The sequence below is a fragment of the Erpetoichthys calabaricus genome, chromosome 8 (genome assembly GCF_900747795.2).
Source record: "Erpetoichthys calabaricus chromosome 8, fErpCal1.3, whole genome shotgun sequence".
In the NCBI taxonomy this organism is placed as follows: Eukaryota; Metazoa; Chordata; class Cladistia; order Polypteriformes; family Polypteridae; genus Erpetoichthys; species Erpetoichthys calabaricus.
In genome coordinates this window covers 90497657-90517416 of record NC_041401.2, presented here as the reverse complement: position 1 = coordinate 90517416, position 19760 = coordinate 90497657, and the positions used below count along the sequence as shown (strand labels likewise).

At 37.2% G+C, this 19760-nt stretch overlaps 1 protein-coding gene across 18 annotated transcripts in view; it reads left to right on the top strand.

The window, feature by feature from the left end:
• The window catches only part of myo18ab (myosin XVIIIA b), a 336877-nt gene that overhangs the window by 133191 nt on the left and 183926 nt on the right, over positions 1 to 19760 (top strand). For 5 of the 18 annotated variants that reach the window (XM_051931139.1, XM_051931136.1, XM_051931138.1 and 2 more), the window contains exon 1: positions 18893 to 19216. The exons of the other annotated variants lie outside the window; for them this stretch is intronic. The gene's annotated coding sequence lies outside the window, so the exon portion shown is untranslated. Of the gene's footprint in view, positions 1 to 18892; positions 19217 to 19760 lie in introns of those variants that run through there. 18 annotated transcript variants of the gene reach the window in all.

The window sequence follows — 19760 nt, the reverse complement described above, 5'->3', positions numbered from 1 at the left end:
TATATACATCTAGGACAACATGTTCTTCTTCAGCCATTTTCCTTTTGCATGTATTACACTCTATGCCATATATTGATTTTTCCCGTGTCAATTTCATTATTTTATGAGTATGTTAATATTCAAGAGACATCAGACTGAGTTAATGACAAAAAGGGGCATATTGAAAATATATTTAAAACAACTGCACCCTCTGGTGCCTAATTTAGGGTACTGCATGTTGCTGCTTTTCTCTTTAACAGCTAAAGGCTGGTGGTCTATAGCAAAATTAAAGTTTCAGGCATAATATATGATTTATCAATATATTTAGTAGTGAGCTGAATCATGATTTTTGTTCTCCGACTCATTGGCTTAGAAGTGGATTTTTTTGTTTTTTTTTGGTGAATTTATCTAAATTTAAAGATTAGCTGCTTGGAAAGTAAATTCAACTTTAGGCTATGCTGGGTGTGCGTGGTATGGCCAAATATTTATATCATGGTATAATTAAAAATGATCATGGTAATGCTATATATCACAGTATCCTGTATGTGCAATTACTTCTCATGCTGAATGCTGTTTAGGTGCTTAGGTTAACAATTATATGCAATAATGTCTCAATTTACTACCGGTAATCGTGGAAAATGTTGATTACTACATTCCATTTAGTACTTCTTTTCAATCAGAGATCAAGTTTTACTTACTACAGAGTGCTGGTTGTAATCATACACAGACATGATATTCACTAAGTATGAGTATGCTGGTGACAGGACCAACAAGTTAAATGCTAAACACATTATTAGGAAACTAATCCCAGACAACACCATTTAAAGAGTTTCAATATATTTATTTTCTTTGGCAGTAGCTTCCAGAAAAACTGAGTAGTTACCTGTCGTTTAGGAACCAAAATGAAGTGAATCATTTGGATTCTGTTCTTGTGATTTGGGAATATTTATTTTTAAAAGTGTACTGTGAAAATTGTAAAAGAAAAAAAAACTGCACACAAACATTTATACAGCCATTTAAAATTCAACCACATTGTCCAGTAGGGATAGGAATCAGCAGGGACCTCTTGCCTCAATATTATGCCAATTTTTGCCTGCCAATTCGATATATACTGTGATTTTTAAAGTATTGTATAACAGTTGTATATCTGTTGTGGTTTGATATTGAGATTTATTGCTGATATTTTTTTTTTTAATTGAGAAGACAATTTTTCTCCAGCTTGATATTTTCAAGTCATTGTGACAAATACAATTAAATACAGTAATCCCTCGCTATATCGCGGCTTCTCTCTATTGTGGATTTTATATATAAGCGTATTTAAATATATATCGCGGATTTTTTGCTGGTTCGCGGATTTCTGCGGACAATGGATCTTTTAATTTCTGGTACATGCTTCCTCAGTTGGTTTGCCCAGTTGATTTCATACAAGGGACGCTATTGACAGATGGCTGAGAAGCTACCCAACCAGAGCGCGTATTATGTATTAAATAAAACTCCTCAAATATATTGTGCTGTTCGCACCCCTAGAGGATATGGCCGCTTCTCAATATACGCTGAAAGATTACCTTCACATTGCTCTTTTTCTTGCTGGGCTTACATATGGCTGATTTGTCAAGCGATATGCTTCCAGCATGGTGCTTCGCATACTTAAAAGATCAAACAGCACGTATTGATTTTTGATTGTTTGCTTTCTCGCTGTGACATTCTCTGCTCCTGACGGAGGGGGTGTGAGCAGGGGGGACGGACGCTCGTCTAAAAATGCTGAAAGATTACCTTCACGTTGCTCCATTCTGTGCAGCTGCTTTATCAAGCGACATGCTTCCTGCACGGTGCTTCGCATACTTAAAAGCTCGAAAGGCACATATTGATTTTTGATTGTTTGTTTTTCTCTGTCTCTCTCTCTCTCTCTCTCTGACTTTGTCTGCTCCTAACGGAGGGGGTGTGAGCAGAGGGGCTGTTCGCACACTGACCTCAAGGATGCGGACGCTCCTCTAAAAAAATGCTGAAAGACTACCTTTACATTGTACCGGCGGTGCTTCGCATACTTAAAAGCCAAACAGCCCTATTGATTTTTGTTTGCTTTTTTCTCTCTCTCTCTCTGACATTCTCTGCTCCTGACGTGCACTCCTTTGAAGAGGAAGATATGTTTGCATTCTTTTAATTGTGAGACGGAACTGTCATCTCTGTCTTGTCATGGAGCACAGTTTACACTTTTGAAAAAGAGACAAATGTTTGTTTGCAGTGTTTGAATAAAGTTCCTGTCTCTCTACAACCTCCTGTGTTTCTGTGCAAATCTGTGACCCAAGCATGACAATATAAAAATAGCCATATAAACATATGGTTTCTACTTCGCGGATTTTCACCTTTCGCGGGGGTTCTGGAACGCAACCCCCGCGATCGAGGAGGGATTACTGTACAGTATGCACTATAGTATCCAGTTATATAGTGTTATGTTACTGTAACATAACACTGTGTATAACACTGTAGCTCTTTAAGTCCATGAATGACATGTCAGGGTATCTCTACTTTGCAAAGAAATTGTTTTAATTACGATTTAGCCTTGTTGTATATTTCAGGAACTGCTGTATGTGAGAAAATGTGTCGCGATGGAATAACATGCCCTGGCTCGAGAGTATGAATGTAGTTGCAGACACCTGCATTCTCAACTACAGTGTATGCACGGAGGTTCTTATAAATAAAATATTCAGTACACTTTGTAACCCGTTTTGTCATATTACAGCTATTTGGGAATTTATTTAAAGTTATGTGTTTACTGCTTACTTGGAATAGTAATGGGCTTGGTTCTATTGGAGTTTATCTCCAGGTGGTGTTGAGTGAGATGCACATGAATATTAGTGGTATTACCATAGTACTTGACTTTACCATGGCAAATTTTTTATATGGCTGTAGTCCACTCAAGTTCTCCATTTACTTTGTGAAATCCAAATTGAGTCCACGCTTTAGATTTTCATTGGGGTGGCATTGTATAAAACTGACAAAAACTGTGATCAATCATGTTCTTATTTTGCTGTGTTTTCAGAGTGCGTTTTTTGTCAGCAAAACATGTCCTTGTGCCAGAACCACATATGGATATTATTGCAGCAGTACAAGTAAATATATGTACTATGTATTCTAATTATAATAACTACATTAGTAAACTACTATCATGACAGTAGCAAATGCTTGATTCCATGCAACTCATATTTAACTTGTCTATAGTAAGTTATCACACAGTATGGTTTACGTATGGTTTTACACAGTTACAGTTTGTTGATTGCAATGTCAGCATTTTTATTTTTTTTTTTTGCATTTAAAAATCCATTTTTTAAATCAGTCTGGCAATCTGATAATCACCATACTTCAGAATTGTGATTTGTAAATGAATTGATTTTTTCCCCTCCACCCCTGCAGTCCAAGGTGAAGAGTGCATGAAAAATGAGGAAGCAGCACCAAGTAATGTTGAGTCCGCAACACAGATATACTGTACATTTTCTGTTTATGCTAGGGCAGGTCCATATCCAGCTGGCTATTGAAAGGAAAATCAGATAAAACCAGTTATTGTGTTTTAATTATCGAAAGGGTAACTTTATGGATTAAAATTCCATGTTGTTATAATTGTTAGAATTAAAAATCTAACCTTTATTTTTTTTCTTTCCCCCTCTAAACTGAAGCTGGCCCATACTTATTTAGTATTGTCTCCTGCAAGCATACTGTCTAAAACTTGAACCGCCACGCAGTTTCTCAGTCCTAAACCATTGAGGCTTTGCCAAGTGGTATCTGAATCGTTTTGTTCTTACTATTAGTCCATTAGCTCTGCATTCTGATGACGCATCACTATTTCCCCACCCCAAAAGCCACAGATAGCCTAATACACCTTGAGTGAATGTAAAAATAAAGAATTTCTTGGCACATTGTGTGTATTGTTTATATATATTTTGAAATGAAACGTTAGCATGTTTTCAGTAAAAAAAACTATACTAATGCACAGTTGCAATGCAGAAAATTGCTTTAGTGTTTGTTAGTGAAAAGCAAAACAACACATTTCAATAGGCTACATGCACATTCTTTTCCAGATTCCGTATCCACCGACTGCTGCACTTCTGGTGCTGAAATCAAAACAGACTATGACATTTTTCACCAAATTGCTTTTCAAGAGGTGCCCAGACTTATGATAAATGTCGCAAGTCACATTATTCAAACATTGTTCCAAAAGTCTGGGGCTAAAAAGGAGAAGGAGTTCAAACTACAGTATATGTTTCAAACTACATCCACAATTACAAAGGTAAAATCCAGACATGTGTCTACTGTGAATTTACATGGGGCAAATATATGTGAATACTAGTGATAAGCTAACTCTGCGATGTTCGGTTCGCCTCGAGTTTGGAAAAATCATGGAAGTGTTTGCGAATATTGCTGAACTCTGTGAAATGCATTGAAGTCATTAGGGACGAATTAACTGAACTAGATTTGACTGGATTATAATGGTGCAATCATCTTTAAAGTGTCCCTGAGGGCTAGGGAGTTGTCTGCCAACTATACTGGACTGATTATTGTGGTCAAAAAGGTGACCTCAGCTGTGTGGCAGTAGTGCCCTCCCTGAGATCAAAGAAGAAAGAACACAGTCAGAAATGTGCAAATGTAGTATTTCATCAAAATAAAGCGGAAATACTGAAATCGTAGTCGACAGTCAGAAAAAATACGTAGGTCATTTTATGTTGATTTATGTGAGAAACTGTTGCTTTGTGTGCTTTTCAAAAACCAACCCACCAATAGCAGCTTGCTGCACCCACCCTGTACCACACAGGGAACTTCACACAGCAACAGACATTTTATGTTGATTTATGTGAAAACCTTTTGCTTTGTGTGCTTTTCAGAAAACTGAGTTTATTGGAAAAATATTCAGCACTGGGAGAAAAGGAAAAAAAAATCAACCCTAAAAGGGTTAAACGCAGAAAATTCAAAGTGGCCCGTCATGACTGAAGCCACTGACTCTTTCTGTTTTTTAAAGCTGTGCTGAAGGCTCTCCAAACTGTCTGTGCTGATGCTTTGCATTTTTCCTTCTATGAAAAAAGACAAAAACATCTTTTAAATAGCAATAAATCTTTCGTGATTATTATTACATAGAGTCTCCAGTGTTTGGCAGGGCAGGGGCATCAGGCTCTTTTAAGTTTACTTTTCATTCTCCATGTGGCTAATTGTGCATGCATAGGGCTTGTGCCTCCTTCTCTTATATTGTCGTGGAACTCGAAGATCGACCCACACATTTGGCGACAAGCAGAGATAACTTGTTATTTATGCTGTATATGTTTTAGAAAAATTGAAATTAGAAAGCCTGAATTATTTACTTATCTTTAAGCTCCTTAAATTGAGTTCACCTAGTATATACCGTATTAATGTACCTTTATGCTTTACATTTTATAGCATTTGTTTTTAAGGAAAAATGTAAGAAACTGGTATAAATATTGATGCTGTAATAGTTCACCAGCTGCCTTAGCACCTTTGGTTTCCATGAAGTCTGCATGTTCTGCATATACCAGTAAACCCCCGATTCTCTAAAGAATTGCAAATCCAAGAATGGCAATTACTTTCTGTTCCCTCCAATCTTTGTAGGGATGTAAGCGAATCATTTAAATGCAATTATTAATATCCATTTATACACTAATAATGGCAATTATTAAATAATAATTATTATTATTAACCATTCCTCCCATATAAGTAACATTTTGGGGCCTGCCTTCACACTCCTCTCGCTCACTCAGATCTTGTAATTTGAGAGTATTCAGTCTGGCAATATGGTGCAGCCTTAGTTTGTGGAAGACAGACACAACTAAAGACATGAGCATAAAATGGTGGTTGTCAATTTCAAACTGTTTCCCCTCAATGTGCTCCTTGAGAAAAAACATCATCAAGTTTGAGACATTTTAACAGCTAACAACAATCTACATAGTGACTAAATAAGTTTAGCCAAAACGTTGTTTGGAGGCTCACTTGAGCACATAAATGCATAGCTTTGCTAGCTTAGCCTGGCTTAGCTAAAGTAAAGATTATAAAACGGGATTTTCTAACGGCCAAATATAACCAAAACAATTGTTCAGCCTTACCTATGAAATGTAATCCTCCGGGATCTGGCATGCGCTCGGTGCGTCCGCCGTCTGTGCATAAATTAAACTGTCGTTTAGTAATATAGATCTGCATGAGTTTTCTCTACTAACCCTGAGTTTCTTCCAGTGTTCAAATCTACAGTATGTCAACCAGTAGATAGATAGATAGATAGATACTTTATTAATCTCAATGGGAAATTCACATTCTTCAGCAGCAGCATACTGATACAATAAATAATATTAAATTAAAGAATGATAATAATGCAGGTGAAAAAACAGACAATAACTATGTATAATGTTAAATATTAACGTTTACCCCCCCGGGTGGAATTAAAGAGTCGCATAGTTTGGGGGAGAAACGATCTCCTCAATCTGTCTGTGGAGCAGGACAGTGACAGCAGTCTGTCGCTGAAGCTGCTCTTCTGTCTGGAGATGATACTATTTAGTGGATGCAGTGGATTCTCCATAATTGATAGGAGCCTGCTGAGCGCCCTTCGCTCTGCCACGGATGTCAAACTGTCTAGCTCCATGCCAACAATAGAGCCTGCCTTCCTCACCAGTTTGTCCAGGCGTGAGGCGTCTTTCCTCTTAATGCTGCCTCCCCAGCACACCACTGCGCAGAAGAGGGCGCTCGCCACAACTGTTTGATAGAACATTTGCAGCATCTTATTGCAGATGTTTAAGGAAGCCAGCCTTCTAAGGAAGTATAACCGGCTCTGTCCTTTCTTGCACAGCGCATCAGTATTGGCAGTCCAGTCTAATTTATCATCCAGCTGCACTCCCAGATATTTATAGGTCTGCACCATCTGCACACAGTCACCTTTGATGATCACTGGGTCTATGAGGGGTCTGGGCCTCCTAAAATCCACCACCAGCTCCTTGGTTTTGCTGGTGTTCAGGTGTAGGTGGTTTGAGTCGCACCATTTAACAAAGTCATTGATTAGGTCCCTATACTCCTCCTCCAGCCCATTCCTGATACAGCCCACGATAGCAATGTCATCAGCGAACTTTTGCACATGGCAGGACTCAGAGTTGTATTGGAAGTCTGATGTATATAGGCTGAACAAGACCGGAGAAAGTACAGTCCCTTGTGGCGCTCCTGTGTTGCTGACCACAATGTCAGACGTGCAGTTCCCAAGACGTGCAGTTCCCAAGACGCACATACTGAGGTCTGTCTTTAAGATAGTCCACGATCCATGCCACTAGGTATGAATCTAATCCCATCTCTGTCAGCTTGTCCCTAAGGAGCAGAGGTTGGATTGTGTTGAAGGCGCTAGAGAAGTCTAGAAACATAATTCTTACAGCACCACTGCCTCTGTCCAAGTGAGAGAGGGATCGGTGTAGCATATAGATGATGGCATCCTCCGCTCCCACCTTCTCCTGATATGCAAACTGCAGAGGGTCAAGGGCGTGTTGAACCTGTGGCCTAAGGTGGTGAAGCAGGAGCCTCTCCATGGTCTTCATCACATGTGATGTCAGAGCAACAGGCCGAAAGTCATTCAGCTCACTAGGACGTGATACCTTTGGGACTGGGGTGATACAAGATGTTTTCCAAAGCCTCGGGACTCTCCCCTGTTCCAGGCTCAGGTTGAAGATGCGCTGTAGAGGACCCCCCAGCTCCGATGCACAGACCTTCAGCAGTCATGGCGATACTCCATCTGGACCCGCTGTTTTGCTGGCACGAAGTCTCCTCAGCTGTCTGCTCACTTGCGCTGTTGTAATTATGGGTGGGGATGTCTTTCTTATGCTGGTATCAGCAGAAGGATGTGTGGAGGGTGCAATACTCCGAGGTGAGTGTGAGAGTGGGTTAGGGTGGTCAAACCTGTTAAAGAAGTTGTTCATAGATAGAGATGCTAACTGTGAGCGTGGTCGTGTGCCCTTTATAGTGCCAACCACTTGCAGAACTGTCTCTCCATGAGATTAAAGAAGAAAGAATGTGAGAGAGGCACAAGCTTTGTAACCAGTCTGTAGTGCAAATGATCAGCATTACATACCCAGGGAGTGGTCCCATCCAATGTTGGCTGTTACAACTCCAGGGAATGTCATGTTGGCCTCGCAAAGCATTACAAGATGCTGAAAAAAAAAGTTCTCCTAAAACGGCTGAATTATCAGTAAATAATTCAACAAACAAGGGTGAATGCAGCAAATTCACTACCAATAAAGGTTTGATGAAATTCAGCGATCAACACTAGTGATTACATTAGGCTTTTTTTTTTTTTTTTTTATATATATAAAGTCATTAGTTATTAAACTTTATTCTGGGACAGGTGAATATGTATTTAAGCTTAATACTGCAACAGCGTTGGACAAGTTATATCTGCACGGGATGAGTTACCAAAAGAATGAGCAAGCATTACATCATCAATGGCAGGAGCCCTTTTAAGGATAACGAGCCACCCTAAAGAGCAGAGAATCCATCCATTGTGGTGCTTGGCGCCAATGCTACAATGCTGATTCATAATAACCTGAATCTGCTGGACATCTTACCTTATAAAAAAGGCAAATGTCTTTGTCTGGGGCAGCAAAACAGTGAATGCCAGAAACTGCTGCTTCATTGTGAGGGCCTCAATTTGTTTCCTCAGCTGGAGGATCTCCTGTCTGAGAGACCTGTTTTTATCAAGCCCCAGGTTGAGAACTGCTGAATCCGGAGTTGAAGCGTAATCATAGTCCTCAAGGATTTTATCATCCTCTTCTTGCCAGGTGTGTCATTCTCTATCTGTCATTTTCTCTCTTTCTCAAACCCCCAGTCTTGAAAGTGGAATGGAAAAATTGTTCCACTCTAACAATGTAGGAACCCACTCCCTTCTTCAACAGTCACCGTCCTGTCTCAGAACCTGGCTCATGAAAATCCTATTTTTTAAAATGCCAACTACAAACTCAAGTATGGAGACTAACTCTAAAGCTTTATGTTTTCTATATATTTCGCTGATTATATAGGTAAATGTCACGCAGCATGATGTGCACAGCATTACACTCAGTCCATCACCAATCTGCTATCATTTTTGAAGTCTGAGTGGCTCAAGCACTAAAAAGGGGTGCACTCTATTCACTTTATGTGTATTCTGCACTGTCTCAGTACTTTATTGCTATGTATTTGTCTTCTTGGCCATCTTTTATGTCCATTCACATTGGGTTGGCAGCTATCATCATATTTTGTGTACAGTTTCTTACAGAGCAGGCACTGCCTTTTGCCATGCTAAGTCTGTGTTGGTAGAACAATAAACTAACCATCGCTACTCCCTGTTTCAGCTTCTTCTTCCTCTTCCTTTGTATGTAATTGGGGAGAGATCCATGTGGGCACTGTACATGAAATTATGAAAGCTCTTTGAAAGTAAATCATACTTTATGACAAGTGCCAGTAAACACAATTACATGTACATTTGAATTTATAAAAAAAGGAAGTGCCCATTTCAAGTACTGGAAAGTGATGTGAACACACTGCGTTTCCATGGCAGTCGAATGTAATCTTTCTCCATATCACAGGTCCCCCACCTGAACCCAAGCATGTTCTGGCCCAGCCAGTACTTGGATGTGAGATCATCTAGGAAAAGCTGTGGTTGCTGCTGGAAGAGGTGTTGTTGAGGCCAGAAGAGGACACTTACCCTGTGGTGTGAATGTGAATCCCAATGCCACAGTGCAGTGATGGGGGCGCTGTGCTGTAGAAATGGTGCCGACCTTCATATGAGTTGTAAAACTGAGGTCCTCACTGTCGTTATGAAAGATTCCAGCAGGGTGTATCCAGACAAAATTGCTCTCCATGGCCTAGTCGTTTATATATATATATATATATATATATATATATATATATATATATATATACATATATATATGAGAGAGAGAGAGAGATAGATAGATAATATACACTGCCTGCCCAAAAAAAAAGTCGCCACCTGGATTTAACTAAGCAAATAGTTACGAGCCTCCTATTAGATAATTACTGCATGGGCAATTATATTTCAGCTGGCAACAAGTTATTTAACCCTAACTGGTGCAATGAGTTGCTTCTCATTTCTTAAACAACCATGTCGAAAGACACATCTCGTGGTCGTGGAAAAGATGTTAGTCTGTTTGGGAAGGGTCAAATCATTGGCATGCATCAAGCAGAGAAAACATCTAAGGAGATTGCAGAAACTACTAAAATTGGGTTAAGAACTGTCCCAACGCATTATTAAAAACTGGAAGGATAGTGGGGACCCATCGTCTTCGAGGAAGAAATGTGGCTGGAAAAAAATCCTGAATGATCGTGATCGGCGATCACTTAAATGTTTGGTGAAATCATATCGAAGAAAATCAACAGTAGAACTCAGGTCTAGGTTCAGCAACAGTATGTGCTCCAAGAATGAGGTCAGCTGACTACCTGAATATACTGAATGACCAGCTTATTCCATCAATGGATTCTTTCTTCCCTGATGGCTCGGGCATATTCCACGATGACAATGCCGGGATTCATTGGGCTCAAATTGTGAAAGAGTGGTTCAGGGAGCATGAGACATCATTTTCACACATGGATTGGCCACCACAGAGTCCAGACCTTAACCCCATTGAGAATCTTTGGGATGTGCTGGAGAAGGCTTTGCGCAGCGGTCAGACTCTACCATCATCAATGCAAGATCTTGGTGAAAAATTAATGCAACACTGGATGGAACTAAATCTTGTGACATTGCAGAAGCTTATCGAAACAATGCCACAGCGAATGTGTGCCGTAATCAAAGCTAAAGGCTAGATATATAGATATAGATATAGATATAGAGATATAGATATATCTATATAGATAGATAGATAGATATAGATATATAGATATAGAGAGAGAGATAGAAATATATATACAGTATATAAAATAGATATATAGGGTGATTCAAAAAGATTAATCTGAATTCAAAGTGCCATATTTTTACAACCGCGAGGTTCCTAGGAACCAATCACATACTAATTGAAAGAGGGGGACATAGAGTTTCCGACTGTCACCGGAAGATGGCTCCCTTCAGTCCGCTAGGCGATGGCGACTCCAGAGCAGAAAGCATTTTGCATTCTCCACTTCAGTAAGAGTGAATCCTACTTCTACTTACGAGTCCAATATGTGATATATTAATTACAAATACTGTAGATTATGGCTAGAAGAGCAAAAACAGCATGTGTTATTAATTCAATTTGTTTATATGTTTCAGGTATCCTTCTAGCATATGTTGCTTTTGAGGAAGATGGTCAAACAAAATTAGTTTCTCAACAATATGGGATGTGAAAAATTTCGAAGCAGATCCAGCAAAACTCATTGTCGCTAGATGTATTATTCTTGAGTTTTGCAAGTATCACGTAAACAATAAAAATATATTTAAAACATCTGATAATCTGCGTTGTAAATTTGATGCTTACATAACATTAATATCTGCCACCATTGAAAAGCAAATTTTAAGTTTGTTCCAGCTTGGAAAAAGCTTTCCTATAACAGAACCTGTTCTCAGCCTTTAAGACAGCCCCATTAATCCTTATAAAACCATGATGCCATCTTGAAGCACTGTTGCAGTATAAATTGTTGCATCATAGATAAACTACTAGTATTATTAACACCAAACTGTTAACTGATTACCCAAGTATAAGTGTTAAGCAAAGCATTAACAGAGATGTCTTAAGTATTTTGAAGACTAATTTCAGGAAGAACACTGAAGAGGTCAGAGATTAAAAGAAACACAAAGAAGTAATTTATCTGGTCCTCTTTAATCCATAAACATTTTATTAAAAATATTTATGTTATCTAAACTATGTTTACATTACTTTCCTGTTTTTGGTATCTGTTTTTCCTTTGCTTGCTTTAATTGTGGAGGAAACTGTTTAACTGAGAAACTAATTTCTGCCACTCATCTACGTCACTTCCTTATTTTTTTAACTTGCTTTTTTGTGGCTTTTCTGTTTCTGGTAGTAAAAAAAAACAACAAAAAAAAAAACAATCAAGCGGAGTTATTCTGAAGGAAGGAGGCAACTGTGACCAGTGTTGAGTAGTCCTAGCAGGATTCTTTTGGGGCTATTTTTAACTGGCCTATATCTTCGCAGCTGTCCCTTAGTCTGTGACTGCAGTGTCAGGAATAACGGCACTTGGCAGTTGATTGAAATAGTCAGTTTCATTTCAGACAGACCTGTACTGGTGGTGGCTGCCTCTCCAGCTCCTCTGTCTCTCTATGTTTCTGAATCTTTCACTCTTTGGGTTACTGTGGTAAACCAGAAAACATCTGCAGGTATTGGCTTTTACTTGCTAACAGATCTTTATGGGTATTTTTCAGTTACTGGTCATATGACTTACATATTCTGAAATCTGTAGGTTAAGTGCTTTCTTGTGTTCATCAAGCCTTGTCTGTTTAGCATTCACACAGTTCTATTTTTAGTCTGCTAACCAAAGCTGCATGGGGCCATTTTGTTCATGGCACATATGCTTTAGTAGCTTTTAAATGCTTTTATGTTATTACAGATTTTTTTTTTTTCAGGCTCAATGGATGTTAGATGTACTAGGACAAAGTAATTGATAGTTTTTTTTTTTTGATCACTGGGGTAGACTGCCACCAGTTCTAAATAATTTTTGCGTCTAAATTTGCAGGTCATATCTTGAAGGTAAAGTGTTTGATCTGATTCCCGTGTTGTTAACTTCTTGTGAAACTTTTGATGAAATATGAAAACAGATTAATAGTTTGACTTTTAATTCTTTTATTACTTTTATAGAGAAGTTTATTTTCTAAAATGCTTCAGATTTTACCTTTTTTACTGAATAGCCCCGCTCAACTATTACAACTTTTTTTCTTAAACATCAGATAGCTTCAGTTTGCCAGAAAGATAGTAATGATTGATGGAGCAAAAATAACTAACTCCTCAGGGACAACAAAAATGGATCTGTGCTTCTGAGGCCCACTAATACATTTAAATATGGCCTAAGTGTGAGACCATGTGAATGAGCAGTCAGGCTGTGACTAAGTGTATAATTGTTGTCTGTCTGTGTTGTTCTGTTTAATGTTGTTTTGGTTCTTTATGTGCTTAAAGATGCTGTGAGGCAAACTTTTTGTCCTGCATTGGTGCAGATGCTGTTCCTGGTACTTGTGATGTTAGTTGCTGCTTTCATTATAGTTTTGTTGATAAATCCTATGAAATTTTCTTGTGTAGTTATTTTACAGTGTATTTCTTTTATTGTCATCACTTTTTTTTTTTTTGTATGTCACTTGAAATTTTAATGTTTGTTTAGTATAATGTATCCCTCTGCCTGGTTAGTTTTACATGCTGGCTGTCCATTTTTATACTAAATGCAATAAATCATCATCACTAGCATTCAGAATTTCTGTGGTGTGTAGAGGGGATTTTAAATGGTATACTATGACTTCCTTGTGTAAAACGTACTCTACAAGTAACAAATCAATAATAATCTGTACAAATCTGGGAGGTATTTCTTCATTCTCCCATAATTTCCTCTGGCTGGATTATTTGCCATTTGTTTTCCTTTAATGTTGCCTAAATAATATTGCATGTGAAAGTGTCTTGTTGCAATACTGCAAATATTTCCACCATTTCTGTGGTAAATGCTTTTCTTGTCTTTGTGGCTTCACTCATGATGCAGCTCCAATCAAGAAGAGCTGGATTTGTTAAATGGTTGTAAATCTTGTTGACATCCTGTGGTACGTAGCAGTCAGTTTGTACCAAGGTACAAATCTGTCGGTTATTCATTATTAAACATTTTTGAAACTTGGTATTAAATATTCTAAGCTTTTACAAGCCTACACTGTGTAGTAAAAAGGAAAGCAGAACAAGATTGATGTTACACCCTCACCTAACCTACAGTTTCAGTGTGTAGGACTAGTTTTAAAAAAAAACAAAAACAAAAAAAACCTTGTTTATTTTTGTATTAGTTTTAGACTAGTTGGCTGTGACAGCACACTTTGTGTTTTAATTTTAACATAAAACATTTTTTACTTTTATCATTTCTTAATGTTATTTAAATACCTTTTAAAAAAGCTGTGTAGTTTATTGTCACTGCTTTTGAAGTTATGCAAACTGTTTTAAGACAATAAATTCTTTGAGGCTCTAAATATTAAAAAAAAAAAAAAAAAAAAACTTCCCACCCAAATATGTAAATTGTTTTTCTCTGAGAAAAAAACAGATATGATTTTGATCTTGTGCTTTCCACTTTTCTCTGTATCATAGAGCTGTCCATTCCACTGAGTTTCCAGGCCTCTTTAAACAGTAGGGCCTTTGATTCAAGCCTAGCACTAGCTGGGTGCAATATATTGAAGATCCAGGCCCCTGAAGTCCCCAAAAGGCTGTTAGAATTTTCTACGTTGTAACCATCCCCTGCCCTGGCTCATGACTACTGCATCATCAACATGGCATTTTCATCACGCTTTGCATTCTGGGAGCAAAAGGGAAGTCTTGTTTAATTGTAGTATTGTATTAGGTTTTTTTTTGTGTTTTTTTTTTTTACTTTCTTGTGTTGTAAACTGATACTATTAGGCTAGAAGTCTGTTATTTGCTGCAGAACCTATGCATCTGGGATAAATTTGCCTATCAAAAATAGCAGCACATTCTTACTGACTTTTGTTCTGCATTTCTGTTGCCTTTTAAATACTCAGAAACAGCTGGCAGCATTGACTGATTGATTAACTGTCAATCGTGTATATTTAGTATAGGTAATGAAAGCCAGAATCATCCTTTTTTAATTTTAGCTGGGAATGTTTTTTTTACTGACATTAAAGGAATATTTAGATGAAAATGTAATTTAATTTTCTTCCTACCTTGAGAAATATCTGCGGGGAAAATGAACATGCAGCTTTCAGTTTGGTTTAATTGAGGATGTATTTATAAAAATATTGGAAAAACAAACCTCAGCCAGTATGACTCCACAGTCTGTATTAGTACACCCTGAGTCAGCTTTCAATCTGCTTGGTATTCCTATACTAATAATGTATATGTGGTTATTTTCATTAATTGTCTGCTCTTTTCATAACTGTATAGTACAGTAGTGAACTCACTGCAGTCAACTTATTTTGTGTTACAAGTATTACTACACAAAACTTTCATCATACACAGTGCTAACTGTAACACTTGTAACCAAGACTCTTATGAAGGGATATAAATGTCCATGACTACTGTATAATAGCAATTAAGTCAACTGTCTAAAACAGTTAAAAAAATGAATATCTTCATGATGAATCAGAGAACTTAGCATGGCATCTTTAGGAAACTCATTTAATATGTCAGAGTTGGTCATGCATTATCAGGCAAATTTAATACAGTGAGTCAGCTGCTCTGTACTGCTGCTAGTTCTGTTCATTTATGCTGAAGAGCTATAAGCAATTTCTATAATAAAAACATTACAAAACATTTTTGTAAGCTATTAAAACATTGTGAATTGTTTGTCACGCAATAGTTTGAAAACAATTAATGCGTTAACGCTTAAAACTTACCTATCAATTCTTATTTTACATAGCATCTTGTATAACATATACATAAGTCTTTTTTGTTTTAGTCCCACTAATAAATATGTTAATTAACTTCATCCATACAATGAACTGTAAAGCTTATTTAAAAATAAATTTGGTATTTTGAATTAATGTTGATATTATGTTATTTTTCACAATCATGACATAAAGTCTTTAAAACTACTGAATTCACTTACCTTTGAAGCCAAGTATGTTTTAGTGCATTCATTCATGCCTTGAGATTGCACACATATATGAATCTGTGTGTACTACAACAGACTTATGATTGTGGATTTCTTTTACTCACAGTACTTCTCAAAGTAAGAACACAACAGTGAAATTTTTAAATTTGTTTAGATTGCATATTCAAAGGTTCTGTAGCATAACCATTTAATTAAATTAAACTAACTAACTAATAAAATGAGTTTTATTTAGGAATCGTCATTTTTGTGTTAAAGAAGTATTTACATCTCCATTCATGCTAATAAAAAAGTAGTGTTTTTTTTTTTTTTTTTTTGTAGAGTATTTTAAGGGTAGCTCTGCAACATTTAACAGGACATATGGTATTGAATGAGAGTGACAGATCTTTTGGTTACCACCAATATCTTAAATGGAGTAATTGGATAATCCAAATGCAAAATGGTTACTGAAGCAAAGCTAAACAAGTGGTTGATATGTGGCAAACAGTGAAAACTGTTTAGTAGGCAACATGAAGTATTTTTTTAATGAAATGCTACAGAATATAATAGTTATGTTGCATTTCTTAACAGTATAGGTGCATGGTAATTGTAATTATTTATTATTCATAAGACAGTGGGCATGTCAACGTTCTAGTATATTATATGAAGTGTGTTCCACAGCAGTGAAAAGAACCGTTGTGCTCATAACTTTACATACCCTGGCAGAGTTTATAAGATGTGTACCATACTTTAAAGAAAAATGACTGATCAGGCAAAAGACATTTAATTTACTTTTAATGGAATCCAAGTTAAACTCTAAGGCATTACAGAACAGCACAACTATTAAGCAAAACATAGTAATAAGGAAAATAATGAGATGGTCCCTGTTGCACAGAAATGGTTTGCATGTTGTCCTCAAAAACTCTCGGATTTGCGCAAATAAATTGGTACCGCAAGCGAACTGTGATACTTAGTGCAACCGGAATGTTCAAGCAAATTATAGATAAAAACCGGATCTAAATCCGTTAAGTAGTTCTCTCGTGAAAAACGGACAGACAGACAGACGTTAGATTATATATAGATTGTATATATAATATAATATAATATAGAAATGTGGACACCTCCCTTAATTACCCTTAATGTGAACCTGTGTCTGTCAACGTGTGTATTTCATCAGCCCCAAAATTCAAGTTATGTAAGCGGTTGATCAGGTCCATTTGGGTGATTTCAGTTATCATTATGATTTAAAAAGGACACACACAATGAAGTAATAAAGAATTGCCTCACCTGACCAGCTCCCTAATTAATGCTTTATTACTTATATTTTCCAAACAATGGGCAATATTTCATGAATTCTGCCAGAATATGTAAATGTACGAGCATGACTGTGTATATTTGTGTGTGTGTGTGTGTGTATGTATATACAGTTAGGTCCATAAATATTTGGACAGAGACAACTTTTTTCTAATTTTGGTTCTGTACATTACCACAATGAATTTTAAATGAAACAACTCAGATGCAGTTGAAGTGCAGACTTTCAGCTTTAATTCAGTGGGGTGAACAAAATGATTCAATAAAAATGTGAGGCAACTAAAGCATTTTTTAACACAATCCCTTCATTTCAGGGGCTCAATAGTAATTGGGCAAATTAAATAACTGGAAATAAAATGTTCATTTCTAATACTTGGTTGAAAACCCTTTGCTGGCAATGACAGCCTGAAGTCTTGAACTCATGGACATCACCAGATGCTGGGTTTCCTCCTTTTTAATGCTCTGCTAGGCCTTTACTGCAGCAGCTTTCAGTTGCTGTTTGTTTGTAGGCCTTTCTGTTCGAAGTTTAGTCTTCAACAAGTGAAATGCATGCTCAATTGGGTTAAGACCAGGTGACTGACTTGGCCATTCAAGAATTTTCCACTTCTTTGCTTTAATAAACTCCTGTGTTGCTTTGGCTGTATGTTTTGGGTCATTGTCCATCTGTATCATGAAACGCCGCCCAATCAATTTGACTGCATTTAGCTGGATTTGAGCAGACAGTATGTCTCTGAACACCTCAGAATTCATTTGGCTGCTTCTGTCCTGTGTCACATCATCAATAAACACTAGTGTCCCAGTGCCACTGGCAGCCATGCACGCCCAAGCCATCACACTGCCTCCACCGTGTTTTACAGATAATGTGGTATGCTTTGGATAATGAACTGTTCAACGCCTACTCCATACTTTTTTCTTGCCATCATTCTGGTAGAGGTTGATCTTGGTTTCATCTGTCCAAAGAATGTCTTTCCAGAACTGTTCTGGCTTTTTTAGATGTTATTTACCAAAGTCCAATCTAGCCTTTCTATTCTTGAGGCTTATGAGTGGCTTGCACCTTGCAGTGCATCCTCTGTATTTACTTTCATGCAGTCTTCTCTTTATGGTAGACTTGGATATCAATATGCCTACCCCCTGGAGAGTGTTGTTCACTTGGTTGGCTGTCATGAAGGGGTTTCTCTTCACCATGGAAATGATTCTGCGATCATCCACCACTGTTGTCTTCCGTGGACGTCCAGGTCTTTTTGCGTTGCTGAGTTCACCAGTGCTTGCTTTCTTCCTCAGGATGTACCAAACTGTAGATTTTGCCACTCGTAATATTGTAGCAATTTCTCGGATGGGTTTTTTCTGTTTTAACAGCTTAAGGATGGTTTCTTTCACCTGCATGGAGAGCTCCTTTGACCGCATGTTGTATGTTCACAGCAAAATCTTCCACATGTAAGCACCACACCTCAAATCAACTCCAGGCCTTTTATCTGCTTAATTGATAATGACATAACGACGGACTTGCCCACACCTGCCCATGAAATAGCCTTTGAGTCAATTGTCCAATTACTTTTGAGCCCCTGAAATGAAGGGATTGTGTTAAAAAATGCTTTAGTTGCCTCACATTTTTATGCAATCGTTTTGTTCACCCCACTGAATTAAAGCTGAAAGTCTGCACTTCAACTGCATCTGAGTTGTTTCATTTAAAATTCATTGTTGTAATGTACAGAACCAAAATTAGAAAAAAGTTGTCTCTGTCCAAATATTTATGGACCTAACTGTATGTGTGTGTGTGTGTGTGTATATATATATATATATATATATATATATATATATATATATATATATATATATATACACACATACATATAGGTACTACATGGTAGAATAAAAAGTTCCTGCAAAGAAGTAGTCCAGTTCTTCAGGATGTCCTTGAATAAGTCTGCAGTGGGGGGGTCATGAGTCTAAAACATTTCATCTTAGTAAAAATGTGTTGTATAATAGATTCGTAGGTTAAAGTCATATATAAAACAATTTTTGATTCTCTGTATCTAAAGTGTCAATAAGCAGGAATCAAGTTGAACATGATTACTGTCGCTACCAATTAAGATGCTTATGTTATACTTTCCGGTCACAACTTTTCTTTTGCATTACATTGAACCTCCAGGTTAAAGAGGAAGACAAACCAGGTGCGAAGAATAAGAAAGAGCAGGAGAGTGTAAGTGTTATCATTTAGATGCTGTTGGCTAAACCACACTGGGGGGGAAAAAAGATAACAGATTTGAAGCAGCAAATTGTATTTGTACTATGTATGCAATAACAAACCATTTACATCTATATTAAAAAGACAAGTAGTAATTTAGTGTGAGAAGCAAATTAATGCAAGTAAAGTATTTGCTCATTATCAGTATTTTGATTAACTAATATGGTGCAGTAAAGTCCATTTCATTTTTCATTTATAAAAAAAAAAAAAAAAAAAAAGATTTTTGAGTGACTGTATTAGGAACACTGTTGAAAGAAAGTGCATGTTTTGCAGGTCAGTCTTCCTCTGAGCAATGCTATTTGTCAAATCATGTAAAGTTCACACAGGCAATAACTGGAAAAGGGATTTGTGCCTAGTATTCTGAAATGGTGAGGCAGTAATATGCATTCCATGCTGCCATTTTTTGAGGCTTGTAAAACTGTGATAGGAATTTAAACTTTCATCATTTGTATCTGTTCTTTTGCTATCTTCAAACATACTTTCCAACCAGCTTAGGCAT